Here is a 13,046-nt window from a genome sequence, read left to right as displayed (position 1 = left end):
CCTCCTCATCTTTTTTGTCGCATCGGCTCGGCGTTCTCAAGCTGAAATCGTCATATATTTCTCAGCATTATGTTATAATGCATTCGCACATTCCTGCTTAGGGGCCCTGAATGAAAGCAACACATTTTCGTTAGATAATTTTAGCGTCAGTCGCGTTTGCTGAAATCTTTGTTTGAATGGGAAAATTCATTGGTTTGGTTTATTGGTTTATTGGGGTTTAACATCCCAAAGCAACTCAGGCTATGAGAGACGCCGTAGTGAAGGGCTCCGGAAATTTCGACCACCTGGGGTTCTTTAACGTGAACTGACATCGCTCAGCACACGGGCCTCGAGAATTTGCATCGAAATTCGGCCGCCGCAGCTGGGATCGAACCCGCGTCTTTCGGGCCAGCAGCTGAGCGCCGTAACCACTGAGCCACCGCGGCGGGGGAACATTCATTCATTCATTCATTTTACGAACACGGAAGCATGTGGTGATCTAGAGTCTTAATGTGTTGTGAACACGTTGGCGATCAAACTTCAAGAAAGATGAACACGTCACTTAATCGGGGCTAATAGTGCACTAGGAGGAACGGGTGACCTCAGAAGCCATAGAGATCGAGCTTTCCTTATGACTTGAGGTACGGTATACTTGACGGCGTCATTCGCCGTCCTCTGGTCCGTCGCAAGGCTCACGCGCATCTCTCCTTAAGTTCTGGGCGCGCCCGTCGCCTTTGTTTTCGTAGCTGCCTTCAGCACTATGGAGCCTGTCAGCGTCACGTTTCGCAAGCCATGAGCGATGAGTGCGCGCCAGAAACGGGCGAGAGACGAGAGGGCGTTAAAAAAATCATACCACAAGCGAAGGCGTCATTTGTGCATCGCGTTCAAGGTCGGTCGCGCGCTCGCCGCGCTTATGTATACAGGGGGTGTCACGTACTACGTGCCCTCTCCAGAGCTTTTCCTAGCTGAACCCCCCGAGCCACGGCGTGTAATGTAATTGAAGGGCTGACCTTGTGAGCCGAGGGGGCTAATTAGGCGCGACGAAGCGCAGACGTCTCCAACGTGGTGCGCGCACAGACTCTGCATGCGTGGTACTCTGGAAGAGCCGAGCGGTCGGGCTTTGCGCTGTACCCACACCGCGAAACGACCACCAGGCGAAGAGTCTCGGTCACGACGATGCGCCTCTCATCGCTTCCCGAACGCGTGAACGCACTTATCAAGCGGCTATTCGTACACGACGAGGCTGCGACGATGTAAATCGCTAAGATGCATGCGATGGAAGACGTTTTGGGGCCAGCGATTCGTCGACGAATATCGCGCCGAGTGATTGGTGAGGCGATGTTCGGGGGGGGGGGGGGGGGGGGGGGCTTAGAACTGTTGCTCTGTGGTGGCGTGACTCTTACTATTTATTGGCTGGTGAAATCTGCACTTAGCGAACACTACAGTGGTGTCTGAAGAAGATCGGGTGTAGATGTCTGAAAATCCTTGCATTCTTCAGAAACAAGACGAAAAGACGGCGGAACTGAAAGAAGGCAACCGCCGGGGACATTGTATCAAAGGTTCCATTGTTGAGGTGCTTGAAAGTCGGTTGTGGTTTTTAGAAAATGTGGAACCTTTGACAATAATTCTTGGCACCCGTGGGCGTCCGGAAAGACGGCGACACGGTTTATTTTTTTTTAACTGAGCCCGTTTCAAGTCGTTACATAAAGAGCGGCCAGTTACGCCTACTGCAAAAGAATATATGATTGATTCTGAGGCATAAAAGGCCGCCTACTGGCTTGTGTAGCCTAAAAAGTATATTTTGCGCGCCCAATCTTCTCCGCCCGCTTGAAGCTCATTAATGTTACTACTATTGGTATCGGGTGAGCGTGGTCGGGCCGAAGGAGGAGACGAGGAAGTCGGGAGACGTGGTTACGAGGAGAAAAGAAGGAACTTTATACAGGCGATTTACATGATTTACAAAAAGAGCAACTGAGAGTGACTCTCAGTGGAAGGGAACTTCTTCGCCAGCGGGAGTCTCGCCTCCGGCCCGACCACGCTGACGCGATCCCAATACTACGGATAAGATAAGAAATGCGAGCTATTAAAAGACTCCATCCTTCGGAAACAGTTAAATTCGTTGAGGTATAACGGCGTGCACTCTCAAAATTCGAATCACGCTTAAAATACCCCGAATGAAGAACAAGAAAGTGTTGAAATGAATATCCCCGTTCAGCAATCATCGCAGCGCTGACGCGAAGTAAGCAAAGGTGGCTTCTAATACCACTTTAATCGGCATGCCCTACATTGGAGAAGCCCGCAGTAATCGACGTCGTCGGTCTCGTTATCCCATTACAGGCAGGCGGCACTTTTGAGGCGGCGTCATTCCTTATAATGCGCGTGATGTAAAAGTGGTCACGAGCGGGCCACGATCGTGCCTCGCGTGACGAGGAAGGAAGCGGCCCAGTCCGAAAAGAAGAAACTCCTTAAGCTCCGTCCGTCCTTTTCCGCACCGCCTCTTGGGCATCTTTCCGGGGCACCTCACACGTGGTTTCCATACCTCGAGATGCTCCGCGGCGACGCTTTATTTCCGGAGTACGAAATTTCGGCCAGGAAAGCAAAAAAGGAAAAGAAACGTTTACGCCATTCCTTTGTAAGCTGTCCCCTCCCCCACTGCCCTCTCCCGCAGTCTCCTATTTACCTCACTGCGCGTTGCGTGCATGGCTTAAGCGCCGTATTCTCCTGCGCACGAATACGAAGGATATATAGGGAGGAAAATACTGCCGAGCTGCTCTTTCGCCTGTCACCCAATCTAGCCATCCTTTCTTTCATCACGGCTTGCCGCGCTTTCTGGATATCGCGGTTCTTTCCTCGCTTTTTTTCTATTGCTTTTGTTTTTTCTGCGCTCCCCACCGAACTCGATCCGTCGGGTGCGCGTGATGAAAGAAGTTCGTTACCTAAAACGAGCTTGCCCGCCTTTCGCTTCTTTGTCGGCCGTTTTCCTCGCAGTTGCCCCGAGGCATGCCTGTGCGGCTCGGGTCTGCACGCGCAGAACCGACTTTTAACGCCGCCGTGTGCAGTATGCGAGGAAGTATTTATAGACGGCTGCAGAGGCGCGCTCTCCTGCTTGAGGCCTGGAGGAGTCGGCAACGAAGAACGACTCGAACTTCTTGCGCGGTAAACCACAGATGCGGAGGGAGGAGGCGGTTATATACCCGTAGCTCAACACCGTACATGTGAGAGACCGGATGCGCAATACACATACCTCACATCCCTTCGCCGTCCTATGGACCACAGCGGCCTGTCGTCGGGTGGCTTTCGTCCCGATCTCGCCCGACTGATGTCTCATCTTGCAGTCGTTCTTTACGCGCGGCAGGTTCCAGTACAGTATACTGGGTAGGGGTAGCAGCTCGCCTACACTCGCATATCCCGCTAGCCTACGTCGCTTCCAGATACTTTGTCATCAGAGCGCCTCGTCTACTGTTCCACGATTCCTTTCTCTCTTCGTGTCGCCCGGTCGCCTTCTGCTTTTTGTCTCTCGTGACGCAGTTTCAGCCAGACCGCATCAGTTGTCGCCGTTTCCGTCCTTTGTGTTTATGTCTCGTATACTTGGCTCGCACACGTCTCCGTGGGCCCTTCCTTTTGATTAGTGGCGGGTATATCTTGTTACGCGAAGCGGGCAGTCATCGGTTGTTTCTGTTGTTTGTTATTGGTTTTAATCGGCATAAAGCTTATTTTTCTTTAGTGCCTGTTATTCGCGATCCGCCTATCAGCCTTATAGTCTCGTTCTTATTCCCTGTGTTTTGTACAATCGTCCACAGACCTGTCTGGAGCTCGAACTCCATGCCGTTTGCGCTCCGCAGACGACACTCAAAGATGCGCTATCTCGAACCAGGCGCTGCCGCTAGACGTCGCTCTTTGCCGTGCGGAACGCAGACGGCACGGAGTCGGAACGCTCCAGATAGGTGTGTGGACGACTGTACGTATTTATATCTATACCCGGCTTTCCCTTATACGAGTTTACCTTTGCACGAGAAGAGCGTGCGTTTAAGCTTTAACAGCGCATCAGGAAAAAAAATAGCTATCGTTTATGGAAATTAACGTCCTAAATAGACACATGGATCACAAGGAACGCGGTAGTGGACCCCTCCAGATCAATATCGACCACCTGGGGTTCCTTAACGTATGCTAATATCGCACAGCGCTCGGGCGTCTCGCATTGCGCCTCTATCAATACGTGGCCGCCGTGGCCGGGATTGAACCCGCGCCCTCGGGCTAAGCAGCCAAGGGCTGTCACATCTTAGCCACTGGAGTGCGTAGAAGATAAATAAAAGACTAGGCGCTGAGGGGCGAAGTACAAGTCTGATGATTGCTCACACTGCAGCGAACCTGCTTGTGTATTATACGAGGTCTGTTAGAAAAGTATACGACTTTATTTTTTTTTTGCGAACACCTGATGGATATGAGACAAGCGCGCTTGCATCAGGCGACCTTGAACCTTCATGCGCATGCATGAATTTTTTCCCGCCTGCCGATAGCGTCAGTCGCTGGGAAGCAGCGTTTGAGTGAGGCAGTGTGCAGTGCTCTCGTCGGTTTTTTATTGCAAGGAAAATGGCGGAGTGAAAGGAGCAGCGCTACTGCAACAAATTTTGCCATAAACTTGGCGACAGCCGAGTGGAAACCATTCGAAATATTCAGACGGCTTTCGGTGAAGATGCTATGAGCAGCACACAGTTTAAGCAGTGTTACAATTGTTTTAAAGATGGCCGCACATCGGTGGAGAACGAGCCACGCTCCAATCGGCCATCAACATGCCAAAATGACCAGGTCATTGGCGAACTGAACGCTATGGTGATGCGGGACTGTCGCGTGACTATCCGAGAAATTGAGGAAGAGGTGGACATGAGCAATTTCTCTGCACATTCCATTATCACCGAAGATTTGGCCATGGAGAGAGTTGCGGCGAAATTCGTGCCGGAGCTGCTCACGGTGGAGCAAAAGCAGCTTCGTGTTGAAGTCTCACAGGACATGCTGGATTCCGCAAACAGTGACCCCGACTTCATCAACATCATAATCACTAGTGACGAGTCTTGGGTGTACAGGTACGACCCGGAAACCAGATCCCAGTCGTCAGAGTGGAAGCATTCCACGTCACCAAGACTTAAGAAGGCCCGCCAATTGCGCAGCAATGTGAAAGTGATGCTGACTGCTTTCTTTGACACCCTCTGTGTGGCAGACCACGAGTACGCACTCCACAGGGTCAAACAATGACTAAAGAGTACTACAGGGATGTCCTCCGTTGCCTACGTGATGCTGTGCGGCGCAAGAACCCGGAGCTGAGGTCAACAGGAAACTGGCGCACCCATCGCGCCAATGCTCCTGCACATTCCTCGCACTCGAATCAGATTTTTTGGTGAAAAACCAGACTCCTGTAGTTCAACAGACTCCTTACTGTCCTGATATGGCCCCTGCGATTTCTGGCTGGTTCCCGAAATCAAAAGGCCATTGAAAGGAGCGCGATTTCAGACAAGGAAGAACATTATGGCTGCAACGACAGCTGAGCTAAACTCCATTCCGAAAAGGGCCTTTTCGGAATACTTCCCACAATGGCAGCACCGCTGGGAGAAGTGTGTGGAGTCCCAAGTAGACTACTTTAAAGATGACTAGGTTTGCAACGCTTCAGTTATGCAAGTTTTTTTTTCAACGGCCAAAGGTCGGATACTTTTCTAACAGACCTCGTATATGTACGGAGAACACGGGTGTAGCTTTGACTATGAAAACCTCCAACTGAACCATGCCACACTTTCCCGTGCACGGCCCCGGGAATCATCGAGACAGAAATTTGACATGTGCTATTCCAAACAAAACAAAAAAGCGATGTACCGTAACTGCATGCGCTTGTTATACAGACCAGAATTCAATGATATTTATTACAAGAGGCGATTCAGTGGCAAGCCGTAAAGCGAAAACAAGTTCGAGAAGAGGAGCGCTTCAGTCATGAAAGCATTCACTGCAAAACGTATTTTCCGCACAGTAGACAGCACTCAAGATTTTACAGAGCTGACAATTATTCAGATCACCTTATAATATACCTCACCCAAATATTCGACCTCATAACCTTAATTCGTCACCCTAGATGGTCGTTCTTGTAAAAACAGCTAGATATCCTTGTTAGACTCCGCGCACATTATAAAACACACTTGTATTTTGCGGAATTTCAAAAAAAAAAAATCGTTCAAGTAAAAGGGTACTCAGTGTGCTGCCACTAAGCTTTGCTGCTGACCCGAAAGACGCGGGTTCGATCGCAGCGGTCGAATTTCGATGGAGGCGAAATTCTAGAAGTACGTGTACTGTGCGATGTCAGTGCACGTTAAAGGACCCCAGGTGGTCGAAATTTCCGGAGCCGTTCACTACCGCGTCCCTCATAGCCTGAGTTGCTTTGGGACGTTAAACCCCAATAAACCCATAAACTTAGTCAGCTTTGCAAGAACTGCGTAAAAATAAGCAGACAATTGTAGAGGAAAGAGATGCTCTAATAAGGATGCTCTAACCCTAGTTGGTTGCTACGTCTAAATCAGCTTTCTACTCCCCTTGGGTAAATAGCTCCCGAGTTTTCGCGGTTCATTATAAGATTATTTTCAATTTTGATTTAAATGCGCATTCTATTGTGTGTGAATTTAACTAAATATACATCATAAGTCGTTGCTGCATATGTTATTGAAGGCACAGGGTCCCGCAGCACAGAGCGTGAAGAAGACTCACAAGAACTGCTGGACGCATACGGCTGCAAAATCTTCTGGCGATGATATAATATCAATATCGCGGTGGCTCAGTGGTTACGGTGCTCGGCTGCTAACCCGAAAGACGCGGGTTCGATCCCGGCCGCGGCGGTCGAATTTCGATGGAGGCGAAATTCTAAAGGCCCGTGTACTGTGCGATGCCAGTTTACGTTAAAGAAGCCCAGGTGGTCGAAATTTCCAGAGGCCTTCTCTACGGCGTCTTTCAGAGCGTGAGTCGCTTTGCGACGTTAAACTCCATACACCAACCAACCAACCATCAATTTGCCATCTATTTTGCTGCGCCTATGAGTGGTTCGGTTCGGAATGCAAAGCAGACGGAAGAGCTGGCAGCGTAGCGGGCGCCTGCGGGAGGAATGGACGATGATGCAGCGCGCGCCTCTGGACTTGCGTGGCGCGGTGGCGCTGGGAAGCGTCTCCTCCTCCGGTCGCCGCTCGTCGGTCGCACAGCGCCTGCGACGGACTTGGCTGCTGCCTGTCTTGCGCTTCGTTTGGACGTCATGGCGCGCTATCGGTGCGCTGACGGCGGCGACAGCGGGACCTCGTGGTTGATGAGAGATAAGGGTTCGCGACAAGCGTCAGCCGCACTTCCATTTGTGTTTCGGTCTGCGCGCTGCGAGAAAGCCCTACTGGAGGAGGCTGTTTGCTGGTGAGTGCGACTTGCGCTGGTAAATGCGTTGTCACTTTTAAGCATGCTGTCGGCGCGCGTATTATTTTTCCAAAACACGTTGTGAGTACGACGAGAGACTCCTCTATACGCTCAAGCAGTTTAGTTTTTCTTGTAGTTGAGATTGTTTTTGTGCACTCCGTTGGTTTTGGAGGGGTTTCTGCGGGACCGCAGGCTTCCCCGGCATAGTCCTTCACAAATGGAGGAGACAAGATCTCAGCTGGTCGCTCGTGTTTTGCATTGACCGCGCAGAGTATTGAGCTGCTGCCTTCGCGCTAGTAGTGACCAAAATTCTGCTTCAGACAGTCTTGAATATTTTATAGTGACGGGCTCATCGCTCATGCATATTATGTATATTAAGGTAGGGTACGCGTGTTTTATCTCGCTCCCTGGCCGCACTGTGTAAATCATTTACCTGTGTCAGGGTCTGACCCGTGCACCAGTACACTATATATTAACGACGCGGTAATGTTCCCCGTGAGCTGCTTAACAACACTGTTGGAATTTTTTGGACATTCTAGTCAATGCCGTCTCCTAATATTCCGCGCATGCAGTGTTCGCTTTTCTGTCCATCTCTCCGTGCTGCTGTATTACACAGTAAGCCACAGGGTGCTGCGTGCGGTGTCCGCAACCTTGAACTGACCGCATGTTGATGTCGGGTTTATTTATTTATTTATTTGCATGAGCACCCCTTAAAGCCGAAGCATAATAGAGTGGGCTAATTTACAACGGTATGCACAGAAACAGAGCCTGTCATGGTCCCTAAAATGCAGATTCTGAAAGTCCCAAGTAGACGGTCTCGAACCCATAGCTTGAGCTTGCGTTAACTAACGGCTTCGTATCACTGTTTTCACGCTGGAATTTTTTTATTTCGTGCGTTTATGTCATGATAGATGAAAAAAAAAAAAGGTGCAGTTAAACATTTAGCGCCGCCCCGGACGACGCAATTAAGAAGAAACGATATAAGGGTTCTTTATTTTGGCTCAGTATTGTTGGAAAAGGTAAACCAGACACACTGGTGCCTGTTATTTTTTTATTTAGTCATACATACGGTTGCAAGGAAAATGACAAAGAAATTATAAAACAAAGTTTTGAGGTCGCCAAGAACGGAGTGCGTTTCATGGGAATATAGGTTGCGCCCGAATTTCGACAACGCGTACGAACTAAGCAGAAAAATTCAAATATACAAGGGTCGGCCAAAAAGTAACGCACAATCCGGTGTAACTTGATAATTTGTAAAACTGGAGAAATTATATTTTATAGGTAGAAGCAAAGGTACTTGATACCCTAATCTCTACCTAATCTTTGTCTCGTGTTGTTTCACGTAAGCCACTATGGATGATCAACGTGACCGCCATACAACGCCAACGTGCACTAATGGAATTCCTCTACAAGTCCGTCGATAACTCAGCAACATGAATTTGCTGTAAGCTCTTGCCAGTCTATGGGACAACACAACGAATCAAAGTAATATGTTTCGATTCCTGCCACGTTCAGGTACACCGTAAAGCGCCACAACCAATGACAATGAGTCGTCATTCATGAACTCATTCAAAATGACAGATGCATGACCATGAGAAAGATCATGGAACACACAGGTGCGACAAAAGGATCCATCTTAATACTAATCGAACGAATTGAATAGAAAATAATTTGAGCTCGCTGGGTTTCACGGCTCTTGACAAGAGAGATGGTGCAAATCAAGAAGGAATAATGCACGTGATGACCTACAAATTTTCTTTTGGGATTGTCCAAAATGCTTCCACGAAGTAATTCATTCATGAAGCGGCATCAGATTTCTATCTGCTTGGACGACTGCAGACACCTGCGTGGCAAACAGGTTTGAGATGACTACCAGTTCACTGCGTGCGTGAATTAGTGGTGTGAAGACAAACCTCAAGGGCTTTACCAACGAGCAGTAGTGTAATGGAATAAAAATGACTGCAGTGCAGTGATTCAAATGCATCAAATAATCAGTAGCATTCCCAAAGGAGCAAAGCTCCTATGCTTCTACCTGCAAAATGTAGTTTCCCTAGTCCTTGCCATTACCGAGTTGCGGCGGATTGTGCGTTACTTTTCGACCGACCTTTGTACGTGACAAACGTCTCACAAAGTGAAAGGAACAGTTTCTCTGAACAAAAAAATTTAGCGGCTCGACACGAATAATTCCGCGAGTAGCGGACACGTGGTGCTGGGACTGCAGTCGTCCATTTGGCGGAAACAGTTCTATAACAGCTATGAGATGGCATGGGGTCCGCATCATTTGATGGACTTTAGTTTCTGGTTTGGTAATCTACGAGGCACTTACTCACTGATAACTCCTCATGCTGTGTCAATGACCTCTACCACCGAGACTCATTTTGAGGCCTGTGCACGAGTAACCTTCTGAACAGGGCTGCTCTAAATGGGTACGTCAGACAGCAGCTTAGAAGCCAGGGCCATAGCGACGTACCGCCACTTCGTGCCGGCACCGTACGTGCCGCCACCTCGTGTTAGCCACTTGTACTATACAATATGATGCAATGTCTCCGTTTAGACGTCGGGTTCAACGGCCAGCTTGACGCAGCCATGTTGAAACACGATAACAGCGGCGTGTCGGGTGGAAGACGCGGGGTGCAGAAAACTTGGTGTGTGGCGCGCCCATTTCTTTTCCCACGAGCTGGCACTCTATGCACGCATGCGTCAACACGCAACACGGCACCGCGCCTCAGACATCCTGAGTGAGCGCCGGGTTTCCGCTTGTTACCATACACGCGGGACCTGCCCGAGAAACAGCTAGAACGCCTGTGTGTGATGCGCGCCGAAGACACGTACGCCACTCCGGCGGGCTTCGAAATGCGACACAGAGGTGTTCGAGAAATACGCCCCTGCGCGGCCCGTGCACAGGACGTGGGTGTGAGGTGACCCCCCCCCCCCCCCTTTCAGAGTTTTGTTTCCTGTCGTTCACACGAGCCGGATGAGGATAATGTGTCCGGCCTCGTGGCATTGAACTCCTTAATTCGGCGTCGGGCGGCGAACTTTTATCGACCACCCCAGACTTCATGAGACCCCCTGTTTTGAAAAAAATAAATCTCCAACCTTTTACCCTCTTCCGCTTTTCCCTTTCCGCCTCCGTATGGTACACGTATTATCGAGCTGAGCAAGTTGTTTACCCCGCAGACAAGCAACAGCACTCCTTGTGGTGCAACGGTTTGCTGGCCTCCTGAGTGTTAGGTGACCGAGTCGAAGGTAGTGCGGTGCAAGAGAGTGACATCAAGAGTTGCACATCGGTGCAGTGCTTTGTAGAGAGCAGTTGAGCTTTGAGCCTGCTCTTGAGAGTAGCCGATTCTTGAGCCTGCGGACAGCAACCAAGACTGCCCCCCCCCCCCCCCCCCTCTTTCTACTGCTCTGCTACTGTTAAGGTCACGCGCACAATCGGCTAAGACCCTAGCTTTAATTTGGACACAACCATACAAAAATACATATAAAAAATAAGATTCGTCGAGCCCTTTGCTCAAAGCATATCCTCTTTTTTTTTTCTATATAGTGTTCGGCATGATCATTTAGGCTATGCAGCATTTTTGCTGAAGGAGACGTTTCCCCCCTTTTTTAACATCACGGAATTGATAGGTATGCCGTGTCTCGAACAAATACATTTACCGTGTTTACCACAGTATTCTCAAAAACGTTCCGCAACTATTCACTCTCGACGTTCATGACTATGTTCTCATTTCTTGGTATCTTCGTGTGGATTAACATTGTAGCTATACCAGCGTGTACCTCGGAAAACTGGCGGGAACGTAGCAGGACAGCCTGCCGCTCGTCGAATTGCTACTAAATGTGAGTGCGTGTGGAAAGTAATGCTCATGTACAGCTTGTCACGATTTACCTGAACGTGCACAATCCGTCGAAAGCAAGTTAAAACGAGGGATGCATATCTGCTGTAAAAAAGCAAGGAAGAACGTCATGTGCAACACACTGAACTTTGGTGAAACCTTGCTTGCCCCAAGCAGCACCTGTAATCGACCCGATATTGGAAATGGATGGTTTCACTCTGGTCATTTGTATGACCGTCATTTGCCAATACATTTTCAATATTAGGTCGATTACCTGTTCTGCTTGGGGCGATACACCTACGGTGCTATCGAGAGGAAGTTCTATACCTTCCATATATGGCTCTCTCGCACTGCGCGCAGTTTCCAAGGCTCCGCCTGGGCAGTGCAACGGCGCCTCAGCTACAGGGCCGGATGCAAATGAGGCAGAGGCGTGCTCGTTCTTCCCTTAGCTCCGTTATCATAGCACGTTCCGCAGGAAATGCTTCTCTGCTCGCCCTCGAGACGGGCGATAGCACCGGGACACGGCGTTGAAGTCGAGGAGTGGCTGCCGCTGCTATCTCCAGTGCAAAGGATGCCTCCTTATCTGTGGCTCTTTCACTGGAAGGGGTGGAGGTGTGGTACGTGTTCGAGCCTGCCCGTCTGCTGGCTTGCAACCAGTCCTTTTCTGCAGGTTCGCCTCTTTGCAAATTAAGTTCGGCCCTTTTCTTGCTTCCTCCACATCCCTTTGTTTCACTAGTAGTAATATTAAAAAGTCACAGGCGATCATACGACGTGATGCAACAGATCTGCATTACCAGTATCGGTTCTATATAGTCGGATATAGGTTAAGGAAAAAAACGTCTTCTCCCCGTCAACTGCTGACGCCACTGGCCGGAAGGGGGTCCCCCTTCCGGCCAGTGGCGTCGGCTGATTCTCGTGAACAGCGTGGCAATGCAGGGACTGGAAGGTGAACGGGGATAGTAACCTCTCTGTATTGTTAAGCCACTTCCTGCATTGTGACGCTACTCCCGCTAGCAGGTTGGTGAGGATCGGAACTATTGGCTGGAATGGTGTCCTTTGACGAAAAAAAGACGCTTTTTACTTTACTTTTATCCGACTAAAGTACATTTCGCATTTAAATTGGTCTTCTTCCGATTGCGTATCTGATCCTAATTTCGCCGCCCCTTTATCGTTCCGCTGTTGCACCAATTCGTCCCGATCTGCTACAAGCGAATACAAAGACTCCAGTGATAGAGCCAGTGGCCAGAAAAACAAAAAAAAAAAACAAATTGGACGCTATATTTGGAGCGTTGACTGTCATGATTTCCGATTGGTCGTAAGCCAGTCAGTAATGAACCGTCGTTAGGAGCCAACCTTAAACTGAACCTAACAAGAGCTATGACGAACGTGCACAGATATACCATTCTGCTAGTTTTCCCTTCTTGACACCGCTATTGCCATTTTCAACACTGACTTACGCTGCCAGCTGCTGTCGATTTTTATACGGGTCATTTATCTATACATTTTGGTTTTATCTTCTCTTACGATACGAAAATTTTGCATACTGCGATAATCGTGGCATAAGCGAATCTCTGCCGTTTTGACATGTCTGTTACGGCGTCATTTTCTAGACTGGTCACCCTTGGCGAGTACGTGTTCACTTATTAAATGGCCCGTAGCGCCAAATTTAACGTCCCATTTCGTCGGCTTCTTTACTGGAACACTATACGAACGATCAAATAAATCTCCGTGAATTCCAGCTTTCGTTGTTAACCTCGCACAAGCTTGCTGCGCGCGGAGAACAAAAAAAGTCGCCTTCCCTAATAAAGC

General features: G+C 49.3%; 1 protein-coding gene across 4 annotated transcripts in view; it reads left to right on the top strand.

Annotated features, from left to right (window-relative positions):
- LOC149341964 (uncharacterized) overlaps positions 1–13,046 on the top strand; it is a 262,364-nt gene that overhangs the window by 14,502 nt on the left and 234,816 nt on the right. Inside the window, exon 1 of one of the 4 annotated variants that reach the window (XM_089544266.1) lies at positions 7,318–7,404. The exons of the other annotated variants lie outside the window; for them this stretch is intronic. The gene's annotated coding sequence lies outside the window, so the exon portion shown is untranslated. Of the gene's footprint in view, positions 1–7,317; positions 7,405–13,046 lie in introns of those variants that run through there. 4 annotated transcript variants of the gene reach the window in all.

Source organism: Amblyomma mixtum, chromosome 5, assembly GCF_055824585.1.
Source record: "Amblyomma mixtum isolate Tamu chromosome 5, ASM5582458v1, whole genome shotgun sequence".
NCBI lineage: Eukaryota > Metazoa > Arthropoda > Arachnida > Ixodida > Ixodidae > Amblyomma > Amblyomma mixtum.
Note: the sequence above shows the minus strand (reverse complement) of the source record. Positions and strands in the feature narration are given on the sequence as shown.